Below are 12,245 nucleotides of genomic sequence, written 5' to 3' on the forward strand. Positions count from 1 at the left end.
GTAAATGATCATCACTGATTAAATGGGAAAAATCAGTGCACTTAGCCCACTTTGCAGTCAAAGAGTATCTTGAGTCTCAGAGAGTTTAGCAAATTTGGTGAAAATCAGTGAATGTTTCTTCAGTCTTTGTGGAGTAAACCAACACTGTGGTTTTGTCCTTTAAACCACATCTAGATAAAATTTTAAGGAATTTTAAGGCTACATTTTCAGTCAAGATGTCCAGAATCAAATGTAACGGAAGAAAATGGTTCCCCAGTATTTCTGGGAAATGATCCCACTTCTCTGTCAAGGCCCAGCTCACACATCATCTTCTCCCTGGGGCTTTGGTTGGCTTCTCATTCCTGTGTTTGTCTCCTTTTATTTAACTCTTCTAATGATGATTGGCTCTACTGTATAACCCATTCTCTAATTCCCTACCCTGGACTCAATCAGTATTTTGAGTTGAAATATGTTGATCTGGAAAAGCAAAAGTTGTGTCTTATGGCTCTTTCCACTCTGCATTTTCTGTTAAGCAACAAAGGAGTTGAATCTCCTAGGGTTTTTTTTTTTTTTTGCCTTAGCCCTTCCCCTGCAAAAAAATCAGAGGAAGAAGGCTTACTGGAACATATACCATTTGTTAATTTGAGCACGTGGTTCTTCTTTAGAAATCTTTTAGGAAAGTAATGATTACCATTCAAAAAAAGACGATTTAGCATCTTCTACATTTCAAGGATGTAGCAGAATTTAATGAAGGCCAAAAGATGTCTTTGCCAAGAGCATCCAATAATGGGCATCATTTGGTGTGCAAAATAAAGGACCAGGTGGGGTGAGCCAGCTGGTCTGTAATAGGAATGCTCACTTTTTCTCTGGTAGGCAAGATGCTGGGAGCTGGACGAGAAGGAGAGTTGGAAAATGGGAATCTTGATAAGGATGGAAGTCCCGCCAATTTGGTAGCAGGAGCTGATACCCAAGGCAAGAAAAAGTGAAAGTGAAAGTCGCTCAGTTGTGTCCGACACTTTGTGACCCCATGGGCTATACAGTCCAAGGAATTCTCCAGGCCAGAATACTGGAGCGGGTAGCCTTTCCTTTCTCCAGGGGATCGTCCCAGCCCAGGAATTAAACCCAGTTCTCCTACACTGCAAGCAGATTCTTTACCAGTTGAGCCACAAAGGGAGAAAGTGATGGTAAAAAAATTTCCCCTGTGGAGATGGCTGAACAACTGCAAGTACACTATTCTCTTGCATCTGATATTCGGTTGTTTATTATTCCACGGGAGGCTAGTTCCTCTTCATTCTTCCCAAACATTCAGAAGAGTCTGTTGTGCACAATGGCTTTTTCATTAGTGGTATATTTTGGAAGAAATGAAGACCAAGATGGCTGCCCATAGCACAGGAAGAGGAGAGAAGTCACAGGACAAGGACAGGTAAGTAGGGATCAAGAATTCAGAAGAAGTAGGAAGTCTGAGCAAGAGGTAACCAGGATGCTACCCCTGGGGGATACCCCAGAATCTGTAGGAGCGGGCTGTTCATCTCCCAGTTCATGGATTGAAGGCGCCAACTATTTCATTTGGATGTTAAAGGAAAGGGCACTTCTTTCCTTTCAGGCAACAAAAGGGATATACTGTATTGCAGAAGAATGTGTGTGCTTTCTTACTAGCAGGGCTATTTTAAGACATCTCTAAATCCTGAGCATCTTGATTTTGGAGGGCTTAAGTAATATTGTCACAATCAATAAAACACTGTATTTTGTTATATAAATGTGAAGCCATCTTGGTAATCTTGTTTTGATATTATTATACATTCTTGACATAATTATTAATTTACCTTTTATAGTGTTTTTTTTTTTTTGACCCAACACATTTCTTAAGATCAGATCTTAAATATTTTAATGTACCTTTGCAAGGCTTACGAGCCTTCGGCCCTGTGCTTGCTTTAGCTAATGGGTAAAATGTTCATATATGAAAGTAAGTTCTTTCTTGAAGAGGTAAAGCCAATTCCCAAAGAAGTGTTATCAGCTTTCTTTGACAAACACAGATATTTCACTCACATCCCAAAATGACTTAGACCCTGAGTTTTCAAACAGGATTTCAGTAAGTTAATTAAAATAGCATAGAAATAATTTTTAGTGTAGGTCTTTATCTATAAGCCTTTTGGTTATCAATTAGGGTCTTGTTGCTAATTAAAAAGCAAAACAAAACAATACATACAGTAATTAGTAAATGAAAATCTTCAAAGCAAACGTCAAGGCCTGATAAGAACTGTATAATTTTTTTTAAGCATTTTTGTGTCAAGAGACTATTCAAAGTACAGGTTTTATAGATATTTTCCTTTTAAAGAGAATTCTCTTAGCTAATCAGATGCTGTGCGGCCTTGCCTTTAATTTTATCTGGCCAAGCTTCCCGCCATCTGTTTTCCCATAATGCTCTCACTCTCTCCTCCAGATGTTTGGCACAGCATCTCAACTTGATGTCTATTTCTTCTTGTTCCCCTTCACCTCACATGAACCTTCCAAGTCATAATTCTTTAGAAATAGACACAAGGAGCTTTATTTCAAATCACCATTTTTACTTAAGGAGTTCCATCTCCAAGGTCAGTAGAAGTCAAAAAAATTTCTTATTGTAGAATTCCTTGGCTGTGTGCTTTTTTAAAAAGAAAGGAAGAAAAGAAGCCAGAAGCACAAGATTGTTAAGCAATATCCTCATGTTCACATAAGCCAGGGACTCAGGAATAGGAATTAAACATCAAGAATTTTACTTTTGATTCTTTTTTAACATTTGATTTACTGAAAACTGAAGCTATTCTATCAGTCACTTGGCAGCTTCAACTTTGATCAATGCCTCTATTCAACAGGGGGTCAAATACCTGAAGGGAAATAAAAGAATTCTCTGGAACATATGGCAGGGAAAGGATCATTTGTGCGTGCCTGCTGAAAAGACAAATGACTCGCGTTCTCAGCTCCCTTACTGTGGCCGTGTTCTCTGCCGCTCAGCTCATCATAGGCAATCTTGGGCTCCAGCTAATCTGCTGCTTTTCAAAGCAAGCTAAATGGAAATAAAGGTTTAAATATCTGGAAGCGAAGTTATGATTTAAGAAAAAAAAAAAAACTAGCAGTCTGAAAAAATTTTCCTGACAAAGTGTACAGCATGTTAGGAAAATTCTTTTCTGAGACCACCTGCTGATATTCTATTTTACAACTAGAGAGAATACAGCCTTCTGGCCAAAACTTAGATGGAGCTATAGCTTTTGGAAGAGGAAGGAAAAAATTACCCTAAACCTCATTGAGAACAGAAGTGGTTTTCATGGTACAAACAAATCTACAAGCTAGAAAAGCTCTCCTTGCTATCTTTTGAAAAATATTTTGTCCTTAATGTCTCATGTGTACCCTCTGTTCTCCTACATTTACTGCTGAAATCTAGGTCAAGTCATTATCAGCTCATGCTGCGCCTGGGCCATGGCCTCAACACATATCTCCCCACGGCCTCAACACGTATCTCCCCACTTCCAGGCTCACTCAATTGCATTTATCTATACTACTTGAACTCTTTCGAACGAGAACCCTGCATTGGTTTAGGAAAGATATCTCACAAGATATTGGGGAAGAAGGTAAAGCACCAAAGACCCACCGAAGGGTATGGATTTGTGTCAGAAAGGGAGTCAAGATGTGGACAGAGCTAGAGTCTGTCATACAGCGTGAAATAAGTCAGAAAGAGAAAAACAAGTATTGTATATTAACTGAGGTATGTGGAATCTAGAGAACTGGTACAGATGAATTAGTTCCAGGGCAGGATAGAGATGCAGACATAACAAACAGAAGTGTGGACATGGTGGGGAAGGGGAGAATAGGATGAATTGGGAGAGTAGCATTGGCGTATACCAACACCACGGGTAATATAGCTGCTAGGAAGCTGCTGTATAGCGCAGGGAGCTCAGCTTGGTGCTTCGTGGTGACCTAGAGAGGTGGGATGGTGGTGGGGAGGGAGGTCCAAAGGGGAGGGCGTATACGTATACATATTGTTGATTGACTTCTTTGTACAGCAGAAACTAACACAACATTGTAAAGAATGATATTCCAATAAAATTTTTTAAAAGAGCTTCAATCTATTTATGTGAGAATTATCTGGGAATAAGCTCAGGAGGTTGTTTCAAGAATGAACTGTGATAACATGTAAAAAAATCTGTACTTTGCTTCTCACACTATAGACACTCAATGAGTCTTATCTGCCACTGCCTGTCTCTTGTGAATTTTTCTTGCCACATTCTTTGTCTCTTGTGAATTTTTGCTTCTACTGGTCCTTTTACATGATTTGCTCTCCCCTGCCAAGTTCAGAGTCTACCTACTTTGAAATACTATCATACATTATCACATCTGGCCTAGTATTCTGATTAATAATGGCTCTCCCATCTCCTCTTACATATTGTAAACATCCCAAGAACATGCATCTTCATATTCCTGGTAGCATTTTAAAAGTTTGCAAATAGTGTATGCTCCATATTTATTGAACAAATTCTCATTGTTTACCAAAACTCTCAACATGATTTTCAATCATAAACACTTAAATTTAATCCATTAAGATCTAAAAAATCAGGTGGAATTTCTCTACTAAACATTTCTCACCCAGTTTCTAAGGATCACATCTTAAATAACAAGCCATATTCCCTTGAAGATGTCTATTCCTGCCAAGGTCATCACCAGTACAATGTTTTGACATAAATCAAGTCAATAATATGAGACTGAATAGAACTTATTTCAAGCTCCGCACAAATGAAGGAAGAAAAATAAAAATCCCTTGAAAAAGAGCTGCCAAACGTTGGACAGCCTGCTGATGTTTAAAAAAAATGAGATGTTTCTTTTCACCATCCCTAAATTATTGAGATGGTAGGTGTGCCTGTTTTATGTTGTTGCTTATGTTTGTGATTGAGAAGTAAACTTTGCCGGTAGCCAGTTAATCATCTGAGCCTTTTGGAAAACTTAATTGAGAGGTCATTATTTGCTTTGCTTCCTTCTTCCTCCGCATCTCCACAGCATATCAGCAATCACAGTGATGCATCACTCTGCTGGTAATTCATACGGTATATTCAGAACCACAGATCATGGCTGCTTCAGACCTGCCAGATGTTCCAAGTCTCTTGCTGCAATTAAGTTCCAACACAGCCCAATTTGAAAGAGATGGAGAAACCACAGTTCTAATTAAGAATATTCATGAGTTTGCACCTTGGAAAGCCAGAAATCACATAATGTTCCAGAGTGGACAATATCCTTTCCTTTGAGAAGACAGAAAAAATGCAGTTTAAAATAAGTCACCAGATATGCACTAGGGGAAGCTCTGAAGTGAAACATGAGGTGTGTGATTGAATGAACTATTTGAACTCTCAGCTAAACCTGACTTAATAAGAATTTAAAGGGCTAGATCAGGGCTCCATACATTATCATCTGAGAAGCTTAAAAAAGAAAATCACCCTTGCCTGTGTCCACTGCAGAGCTAGTCTAGAGATCAAGAAGAAGAAACAGTGTTGTGAGCATTCCCATCTCCACACAGGAGTCACCACTAGACTGTTGCTATGGTAACCACAAACGTGTTCTTAGACATTTAAAAGGAGAACTCAAGGCATCTTCAGCTGGACTAGAAACAGGTGCCAACATTTGAAGTAGGCTCAGCTAACCAAATTGGGCAAGGCTGAGACCTTCTGCTATACCTACAATAAGTGATCAGAGGTTCCTGATAGCATCTTCAGAAGAAATATAGGAAATGATCTTCATTATGATACTTGCCTGAGGTGGTATGTTTCACACTTTGTGAACAATTTTATGTTGAGTGCGTTGTGATCCCTGGAATTAGAACCCTTGAAAAGGTATTAAAACACAATATGGTGAGTTAAGGGATCAGGATTCAGTGTCTGTCAGTAATTAGCTGTGAGATGTGCAAATTATTCCAACTTTCTGTGTAATGATCTCTTTACCTAATAAAGAAAAACTTTCAAGGGGCAATTTTAGGGGCAGTTGTTTCATCCTACAGTGGACATCTGTTGTTTTGAACTTTCAAACTCCACTTTCCCTTTATTCTATAGCTGGACCCTTGGTTTTTCTCTGGAAATCAATCTTCCCTCACTCTCAGGCTATGTAGGTATTGACTCTACTCCTGGCTCCAGAGCACAGCATTTCACCTAGGTCTGGCCAACTGAAACACTGCATTCCCTATTCATATAGTGAGTGGTTTAGGAATGTGACTCAAGTCAATCAATTCAATGAAACTCAGTTCTGGGATTATTTTCTGGAACTATGGTGAACCATAAACTCTTTTCTCTGGGTTTTAAGTTTTAGAAAGTAAGCTTGGAGCTGAGAGGAGAAATCTTGTCATCATAGAGGGATAACATGCCTGAGGATGAAGCCAACACAATACAAATTAGAGCTAACAAAAGGAGAACTATCATTCCCTGGTGGCATAATTTAAAGCTCCTAGATCCAGCTATGCCTGAAGCTGTTATGCCCTTTTCAGTTGTCTAAATCAATGAAGCCTCCCCTCTTGTAAATTAAGCCACTTTGAATTGAATTCCTTTTACTGGCATCCAAAAGAGTTCTGATAATACCAACCCCTCATTTTATAGGCTTTGGAAAATGACACCAAAGGTGGTGACTTGTCCAGATGTAGATAAAGTCAGAAGCAGCACTAGAACCAGCTTCTGAGCTTTCCAGTTCAAACACTTTTAAAATACATCTAAACCTTGAATTTACAAAAAAAAAATAAAAGTGCTGACTTCTTGGAAATTTCCATTTAACTGATTCTTTCCTCTGTTCCAATAATATTACTCTTTGTAATTCTTGAGTGATTTATTTTCTTGCAGCCTTTTGCTATCTCTGAATTCACTTATTTTGTAACTAGTGTACCTACTAACTAAGTTAATGAGAAACAAACCTGGCAACAATCCACCCCTCAAATTATTATTTTGGTGCAATTGAGAACAACTAAACAATAGGTTGTCTGAATTTTCATTTTTCAACAGACTTATTTTTCAAATCTATTTTTCAATAGGTTTTTCAAAATGTTGTAGCACTGAGACCTCAATTTCCCATTAGAGGCAGAAGAGATGGCTATCTTTAAAAGGAAGAATGCAGAATTAGGGCTTACTATTTTGCTTAATGTGAAATGCGAGGCTGGATGAAACACAAGCTGGAATCAAGATTGCCAGGAGAAATATCATCAACCTCAGATATACAAATGATAGCACTCTAATAGCAGAAGGCAAAGAGGAACTAAAGAGTCTCTTGATGATGATGAAAGAGGAAAGTGAAAAAGCTGATTTATAACTCAACATTCAAAAAACTAAGATTATGGCATCCAGTGCCATCACTTTAAACAAATAGAAAGAAAAAGTGGAACCAGTGATAGGTTTTATTTTCTTGGACTCCAAAGTCACTGTGGATGGTGACTAAAGCCATGAAATTAAAAGATACTTGCTCCTTGGGAGGAAAGATATGACAAACCTAGACAGCATATTAAAAAGCAGAGACATCACTTTGCCAACAAAGATCCGTATAGGTTTTTCCAGTAGTTATATACAAGTGTGAGAGTTGGACCATGAAGGAGGCTGAGTGCCAAAGAATTGATGCTTTGGAATTGTGGTGCTGGAGAAGACTCTTGAGAGTCCCTTATATATTGCAAGGAGATCAAACCGGTCAATCTTAAAGGAAATCAACCCTGAATATTCAGTGGAAGGACTGATGCTGAAGTTGAAGCTCCAATCCTTTGGCCACCTGATGTGAAGAGCCGACTCATTGGAAAAGACCCTGATGCTGGGAAAGATTGAAGGCAAAAGGACACGGGGGTGGAAGAGGATGAGTTGGTTACATAGCATAACTGACTCAATGGACATGAATTTGAGCAAACTTAGGGGATAGTGAGTGAAGGACGGGGAGCCTAGTGTGCTGCAGTCCATGGGGTCACAAAGAGTAAGACACGATTTAGCGACTGAACAACACAACAGCTAAAAATTGATCTCCATCAACCGTTATTTTCAATCTGTAGCTAGTGAATTAAGAGCCAAATAATTAAATATTTTGTAAAACAGTGAATTCAGCTTAAGATCTCCATTCTACAAAAACTGTGTATTCCAATCACCCATGACCCCTCTATTTAACACGTAAATTGAATGCTTACGAATTTTTCTTTCCCATTGAACCCCGAGCCTCTATATGTCAGGGATCTTATTCTAAACATTTCCAAGTCTCATGAACACTCAGTCACTATGCACTGTATGTGTGCATGGAGTGGTGGTTAGTACACATAGCTGTTTCCCATTTATTACTCAGAACATTGAATCAGCATGCTTGCTACGACTATCTCTGTGATCTGGTATCAAGTTCATTTGTCTGTTATTATTATGTGTGAGAAGAGTTTCTAATATATTCAAACTAATTTCATGTTTTGAAAGTTTCTGCATGGACCATTTTTAATAAAGCAGAATCTCGTAGGATTTTAGACCCTGAAGTGTCAGATCTAATTGTTATATTTTCATTTTCATGTCTTCAATAAGTATCTAGAAATGAAATTATGGATTGACACTCAAGGGCTGTGTGAACTGTGCAAATGTACATTCTCAAATCTTCTCAAGTCTTACTTGCTATCCTTCCAATTCATCTCACATCATCTGGGGTAGAGAAAGTGTGAACCTTTTTCATTTTACACACCTGGAGGTACTGAAACCAACCAGAGAGAGACTAGACTAAGGAACATTATGGAGTTTTATGTTGTCACAGATACATGTAAATTTGTCAAGTTCTACCTCATTCAGAACAGAGAGATTGGGAATGCTTTTTCATCTAGAAAGGGATGACATTAAATTTATGGGTACGAATTTATTATTATTTATCTTTTAAACTAAGGAAAGAAATCAGAACAATGTTTATTTAAAAAATAAGAGAACATATCCAAACAGCTTTTACTGGAGAGTTCATTTTCTTTTTCCATTTAAAAGGGGAACATTACATTAAAATTTGCATATTAATGTCAAAGGAGAGAGAGGCCAGATCTCCATGTGATATCTCATTCACTTCTCACAATACCCCTAAAAACAAGAATATTATTATCCACATTTTATCAATGAAAGACCATCTTTATGGAGGTTAAGTCAATGGTCCATGGTTATGTAGCCAGTGAGCTGCTGAACTGGATGGAGGTCAGGCGTGCTTGCCTCACAGTTTCTGTCCTGACTACTCTGCTGCACAGCTTCTCACAACATGGTCTCGACAACTTGAGAAGATCTTTATGTATGAGCTGCAGGCTGTTCAGCTACTTGCTTCCCACTGTTACGTCCATCAGTGCTTGTGACTACTCTGTGACTGAGATATTACTGTCTACACTTTGGAAATCAGGGAAGCAGCCTGGGTAACTTGCCCAAGGTCACAGAACTCACACACATGGCAGAATTGTGCTATTAGACACCACTCCTTCCTTCAGCTCATGTTTATTACACACGGCCTCTGTACTAGGGTGAGAAGGAAATGCACGATTTCTGTTTTAGCTACTTTAAATATTAGTAAAATATTTTTTGAATGAAGGTATTGACTCATGCAAAAACTAAAGAACAGACATCATCAAAGCATTAGTGTTTTTGAAATCTGACTTTATGCCCCCAGCAGGGCCCTCCAGAACCGCCCTGGAATACTCTGAGAGTTTCTGAGCTGAGTTTAATCCATGTGCTTTGCAATCTAGGTCTTGCTAGACTTGGCTTACACCCTGGGCTAAAAGAAATCACTGTCTTCCTTTCCGGTCTCTTTCGGGCCCTCCCTCACTAGTTCTCTCCTGCAGAGGAGAGGCTTGACCCTCTGATGCCCACCCACCCACTTGCCCCCTCACCCCCATTCTGTTTGTCTTGTTTCTTCTGCTGCCAGACACCTCCAGGGAGAAGCTTATCTTGGCCACTTCCATTTCCACACCTCCCAGTTCTTCCTTAAGTCCCTCAACTACCATTATCCTCACCCAAACCCTGTAGGTTCAAAGTCACCCATGACCCCTGGTCACTAATTTAAATATTCCTTCCTAGTCATCTCCACCAACTTTTCACTGGATCAAGTCCAGGTCTGATTTCCCTTGTTCTCTGCAGTCTTTGGTCTTAGAGCAAAGTTCTGCTTTCTGCTCTTGTGACTCTGATATAAACAGCTTTGCTTCAGCAAAACTGGTTGACTCCATGTTTCCTGAAGGTATTTTACACATTTTTGTGTTAGGCAAACATAGCTCTTTTCTTTTCTTGTCTTTTTGGTTGGGTGCAGGCAGGGAGCAAATCATTTTTAATTTTAATTTTATTTTTTTCACAAACACACTGAAAAATCATGCAATGCTGTCAGTGCTGGATGCAATCTTGGACCACAAGTCTGCACACTCCTTTGCATCTGGTCCTGTGATGGCAGAACCTTTCATCTCCCCTTTATTGTTTACTATGTATGATTCCTGTGTTATCTTCAAAATAAAGAAACACACTATCTTTTCTCTGGTATGACTTTCATTTTCGAATTACCACTGCTGGATGTACCTTCTTTCTGAGCTCTGGTTTGCCTTTATTCACTGTGGCCATTCCCATGTCACCCACACCAGCAGCAGGAAGTCTATTTAGTCATCTCTTGTTCCCTTTCACAGAGATAATATACAAATTTTTGGCTCCTGTGTTGTCAGCGTGGTTGGTCACGACTCCAACTGGAAGAGACAAGGAAATCTGGAATTTTGCACCAGACAACTTACCACGTCCCTACTTTGACATCTTGAATGCCAGAAAGAGATAAAACGCAGCAATTTTCTTATTGGGTAAATGCAGTATGGATTAGAGTATCAGTATAAAGGCCCAAAGTAGAGAAAAGTGAGGTTTCTGTTAAACTATTCAGAATTTTTCTATTAGAAAGTCTAGAAATAAGCAGTCTTGGTTTCAACACACATAAATGATCTGTACTTTAGAGATCAGGCTGTGTGAGTATGTTTTCATTACCTAAGGGGTGAGTTGGTGTATTTTTCAGTATTTAGTGTTTGAATCTCTTGAATGCCCCTAATTCGATCTAAGACTTTGGGATGGTTTTCTAACACATTGAGACTCAATTACCTCATATATAAAATGGAGGTGATTACGGTCCCTGCCCCATAGTATTGTTTGGAGAACTAAAGAAATAATGCACATAAAATGCTTAGCATAGAGGTGTTTGGTAAATGTTAGTTATTATAGTTGCTGCCCTTACAGCTGCTCATATGCAAGCCTCACATATTATACCAAATGTATTAGTTTCCTGTGGCTGCTGTAACAGTTTATCACAACCATGCTGGCTTGAAACAACAGAAATGTATTCTCCCACAGTTCTGGAGCCCAGAAGTCTGAAGCCAAGGTAACAGTAGGGCGATACTTCTGCCGGAGGTTCTAGAGGGGAATTTTCTCCATGCCTCTTCCAATTTCTGATGTCTGCTGGAATTTCTTGGTGTTCATTGGCTTGTACTCACATCACTCAAATTTCTGCCTCTGTCTTCACATTGCCTTATCTTCTGTTTGGGTGAGACAAAGCTCCGTCTCTCTCTGATGATATTTAGGGTCCACTCAGAGAATTCTAGTGGAAACAGTGACAGATTTTGTTTTCTTGGGCTCCAAAATCACTGCGGGTGGGCACAGCAGCCATGAAATTAAAACACTCTTGCTCCTTGGAAGAAAAACTATGACAAACTTAGCATATTAAAAAGCAGAGATATCACTTTGCTGACAAAGGTCTGTATAGTCAAAGCTATGGTTTTTCCAGTAGTCATGTACAGATGTGAGATTTGGACCATAAAATAAGCTGAGTGCTGAAGAATTGATGGTTTGGAATTGTGGTGCTGGAGAAGACTCTTGAGAGTCCCTTGAACTGCAAGGAGATCAAACCAGTCAATCCTAAAGGAAATCAACCCTGAATATTCCTTGGAAGGATTGATGCTGATGCTCCAGTACTTTGACCACCTGATGTGAAGATCCGACTCGTTGGAAAACACCCTGATGCTGGGAAAGATTGAAGGCAGAAGGAGAAGAGGGCAGCAGAGGATCAGATGGTTAGACAGCATCGCTGACTCAATGGAAATGAATTTGAGCAAATTCCGTGAGATAGTGGAGGACAGGGAAGCCAGGCGTGCTGTAGTTCACAAAGAGTGAACTGCTGGGATCACAAAGAGTTGGACACGACTTAGAGACTGAACAGCAACAACAACAATAGAGAATTCAGTTATCTACTCACTTTTAGATCCTTATTGTAATCATATTTGCAAAGACTTT

At 39.2% G+C, this 12,245-nt stretch overlaps 1 long non-coding RNA gene and 1 pseudogene across 1 annotated transcript; both read right to left on the reverse strand.

Moving 5' to 3' along the window:
• Positions 1–2,663: 2,663 nt before the first annotated feature.
• Positions 2,664–5,542, reverse strand: LOC145540827 (uncharacterized). The gene is made up of 3 exons (XR_014078569.1): positions 5,436–5,542; positions 4,594–5,240; positions 2,664–3,019 (listed from the first exon to the last, which is right to left on the reverse strand). It is a non-coding gene; the product is annotated as an uncharacterized LOC145540827 (long non-coding RNA).
• A 4,758-nt stretch (positions 5,543–10,300) lies between these two features.
• Positions 10,301–10,727, reverse strand: LOC145540921 (large ribosomal subunit protein uL14 pseudogene; annotated as a pseudogene).
• Positions 10,728–12,245: the final 1,518 nt, after the last annotated feature.

This window comes from Giraffa tippelskirchi, chromosome 3 (genome assembly GCF_054371585.1).
Source record: "Giraffa tippelskirchi isolate mGirTip1 chromosome 3, T2T-mGirTip1v1.2.pri, whole genome shotgun sequence".
In the NCBI taxonomy this organism is placed as follows: Eukaryota; Metazoa; Chordata; class Mammalia; order Artiodactyla; family Giraffidae; genus Giraffa; species Giraffa tippelskirchi.